Genomic DNA, 4,147 nt, shown 5'->3' with positions numbered 1-4,147 from the left:
GTTCTAGGTTCCAGGCACTAAGAAGTTATACCCCATGTCCTGGAAGGTTTGCAGGATAAATGACTGGTCCCAGTGGTGCTCTCTGAGCCATTTTAGGGAGAGATAGAGGCCAGGAAGAAGAGAGCTGAATAAAAGTAATTTGGTTGTGCAGATGAGAAGAACACAGCTTGTTCAAATACCACTTGCTGAGTTCGGCTTCAGTACAGACAAGATCTAGACTAGATTACAAAAATAATAATAATCCTGGTGCCAAAGCTACGGGTCCCAGAGACGCACTTGACGTAGTGGGTACACCAACATGTTTCGTGGTTCTAGCACTGGTTTTGACCACCACAATACCATTTTATCACCCAATGGCTGGCCCTAGCAAGTAGAATATGCTTTTTTAAAAAATATATATTTTATTGATTTTTTACAGAGAGGAAGGGAGAGGGGTAGAGAGTTAGAAACATCGATGAGAGAGAAACATCGATCAGCTGCTTCCTGCACACCCCTTATTGGGGATGTGCCCGCAACCAAGGTACATGCCCTTGACCGGACTCAAACCTGGGACCCTTCAGTCTGCAGGCCGACACTCTATCCACTGAGCCAAACCGGTTAGGGCTAGAATATGCTTTTAAGGCTACTAACCAGGGTGGCCTTACATCAGTAGCTGTCAGAGGGAAAAAATGTGCAGTAATTGTCACACAGTAGGAAATACCTGATAAATTTTTGGATTCCAGCAAGGTGACTCACTAATTCAAGATAACCAAAAACAATGGCTGTGTGACAGCCGGGATGGCAGCGGCTAGCAGGTCCCAGGTACAGAGGGCATGCTATGAGGCAGCTAATTGGAAGGACAAGTCGGGCTATGAGATTCCTGTGGACGCGCTGTGTAAAAGAACTGCTGATATTTCTCAGGTCCACACCCACAATGAGGCTAAAATGAGGCCTCTTTGCTGATGTGTGATTTTATTTTCCTTTTTAAATTTTTGCTAATCTTTACCCAAGGACATTTTTACATTGATTCTCAGAGAGAGTAGAGGAGGGAGAGAGAGAGAGAGAGAGAGAGAGAGAGAGAGAGAGAGACATCCATGTGGTTACCTCCGGCATGTCCAGGCCAAGGATCAAGCCTGCAATGGAGGCACATGCCCTTGACTGGAATCAAACCCGGGACCCTTCAGTCCAAGGCCTAGGCTCTATCCACTGAGCCAAACTGGCTAGGGCATACTGTGTGATTTTAGTTGGTAGAGAGGAAGAACAAGGCCCTCAGGTGAGGTGTGATCTTGCAGGTTACAACTGTGGGTTTCAAGCCACTGCAGCAGAAGTTAAACCAAGTCAACCAGTTTTCTTGAAAAAAAAGCGAAGAAAATATTTGACTGACATTTGAACAGACAGTGGAAACTGTGATTACATGCCTGTCTACTGTTCTATCAACTGATTTCAAACCTTGAGAAATAGAAGTTGGAGTAGTTACAGCAGAAAATCCTAAATTCCGGATTCTTACAGAAGCAGAGATTGACATTCACCTTGTTCCAGCAGAGAGAGACTTAACACTGCCGTTAGTTTGCCAAATCCCTGACTCCACTTGCCAGTGCGTTTGGTAACAACAGACTGACCTTCTGGAGGCCCCTGGATTGAAAAAGGAACCGCTCCCACTCCTCTGGCCGCTGAGTGGTTAGGACTCTATAAATAAAACCAATGCTTTTGGAAAAAATAATAATAGTAGTACAGTTTGGGAGACTTTTAAAAAAGCGTCCGTCTTTGGCATTCAGCCTGAGATTTTAAAAAACAAAATATGTCAGCCTGACCTTTTTCTCTTCTTAATATTGTTTCTAGAGTCACCTATTAAGGAAACATGATAGACTCGAAGTCTGGAGCATAATAGAGATTCAATCCATATTTGTTTACCCAACAAATGGAGACATTTGCAAGGCTTTTGATAAGGTCTTTAATGACCTGGTTGATACAGTGATAGCACAATGCAGGCTGGATGGAGGGGCAATTAGCTGGATTAGAATAGCCCAGAAAATTCCCTGCATACCAGCCGGGAGGCAGAGTCCTAATGCTGGGCCCTCACTCCCCAGAAAACTCCATGACATGGATGTAACATAGAGAATGAGCTCTTTGAATAGTGCTGGGCAGGGCAACATATATGTTGAGGGATGGAATCCAGATTAACACCCTTTACTATCAATTTTTAAACTTTTCATTCCTCCCTGAATATAAGCAGTACCTGCTTATTGTAGGCAAATGGAGAAATATAGGAAACATTAAGAAAGGAAAGAAAGAGAATTCATGATCTCTCTTCACCCAAATATAGCCACTGTTTAACACGTTAATATTTTTTAGTGTTTGTTTACCATATACATTTTTTAAAAATCTAGATAAGTTAATTTTATATCTCTTTTCACTCAAATTAAACTTTTAAAAGTGTAATGATTACATAACATTTTATCATATCTGGTTTGGCTCTGCACATGTTCATTTGCTGAGCCAAATAAGTAGTAGCAAATATTAATATGGCATTTTACTAAGGCCCAATACTGTTCTAAGGGCTTTAAATTTGTGACGCTTTTTAATTCTCAAAATAACTCTATGAGGTATTATTATCCTTATTTTACAGATGAAAAAACTGAGGCATAGAGAGTTTAAATAACTTGCTCCAAATCACCCAAATATTAAGTGGTGGGAGCAGGAATTTTTCTCTCTTCTGAAGTCAGTTTTGGTAGTTTAGATTTATTACATGGTATTAGGATAATTGAATAGCCTTCAGGAAAAAAACTAGGTTGAGTTTCATATCACACTTTACCTTAGTACAAATTCCAGATGAATCAGAAACTTAAATATAAAAGATAAAATCTTAAATATGCAAAAACTGGTTCTCAATGCTGGCTGAGCTTCAGAATCACCTGGGGAATTTATTTAAGAATTATCTATTTAGCTCCAGCTGGTTTTGCTCAGTGGATAAAACATCGGCCTGCGGACTGAAGGGTCCTCAGTTCAATTCCAGTCAAGGGCCCTGGTTACAGGCTTGATCCCCAGTAGGGGGTGCACAGGAGGCAGCTGATCAATGATTCTCTCTCATCTTTGATGTTTCTATCTCTCTCTTCCTCTCCCTTCCTCTCGGAAATAAATAAAAATATAGTAAAAGAAAAAAGAAAAAAGGAAAAAAAAGAATTATCTATATAGCCCAGGTTGGGTGGCTCAGTTGATTGGAGTGCTGACCCGTACACCAAAAGGTTGTGGACTGAATCCCTAGTTGGAGCACGTATGGGAGGTAACTGATCCATGTTTCTCTCTCTCTCTTTCCTTTCCTCTCTCTCTAGAAATCAATGGAAATATATACTCAGGAGAGGATTTGAAAAAGAAATCTATTAAATCAGAATCTCTGGAGGTAATGGAGGCACTGATATTTTATAAAAGTTCCCACCCTGTCAATGCCTCCAGTACAGAAAAGCATTGGGGGGGAAAAAAAAAGAAGTGTAGAATTTTTATAAAATCCAGGAAAAGAGAAAGCTTTCTATATATTATATAAAATTCAAAAAAATCTAAAGAAAAAGCTGATAAATTTAGTATTGGGGAATTCTTGTTTAATGGTATGGAGTTTCAGTTTGGGAAGTTGCCAAGTTCTGGAGAAAGATGATATTTATGGTTGCACAACCATGTGAATGCCCTTAATGAATTATATGCTTAAATATGGTTAAAATGATACAATTTATTTTATATTTATTTTACTACAAATCAATAAGAAAAAGAGAAACTCAATGTAAAAATGGGTAAAAGATATGAAAAGACAGTTTATAGAAAATACAAAAGGTTCTTGAACATTTGAAAAAAGATTATTTCACTAGTAAGAGAAAATAAAATTAAAACTACATTAAGATATCATTTTCACTAAGATGGAGAAAGATAAAAAATGTTGGCTAACTCAGCATGCTGATATGGGTCTTAGAAAAAAATCATTCTTATTTATTGCTGGCAGCAATCTACACTAATAAAAGAGAAACATGGTAATTAGCGTACGACCGCTACCCTTCCCATTGGCTAATCAGCATATCCTTATGCAAATTAACTGTCAGCCAAGATGGCAGCCGGCAGCCATGCACTGAAGCGAACAGGGAGGCTTGCTTGCTCCAGTGACAGCGGACTCCAACGTTCCCCGCCT

The 4,147-nt window shown here is 39.5% G+C and overlaps 1 pseudogene; it reads left to right on the top strand.

Annotated features, from left to right (window-relative positions):
* Nucleotides 1-298: 298 nt before the first annotated feature.
* LOC102247289 lies at nucleotides 299-1,586 on the top strand (annotated as a pseudogene).
* The last annotated feature ends 2,561 nt before the right edge of the window (nucleotides 1,587-4,147 follow it).

The sequence above is a fragment of the Myotis brandtii genome, unplaced genomic scaffold (assembly GCF_000412655.1).
Source record: "Myotis brandtii unplaced genomic scaffold, ASM41265v1 scaffold1, whole genome shotgun sequence".
NCBI classification, from domain to species: domain Eukaryota; kingdom Metazoa; phylum Chordata; class Mammalia; order Chiroptera; family Vespertilionidae; genus Myotis; species Myotis brandtii.
The sequence above is the reverse complement of the archived record's forward strand: the minus strand, read 5'-3'. Positions and strand labels throughout refer to the sequence as shown.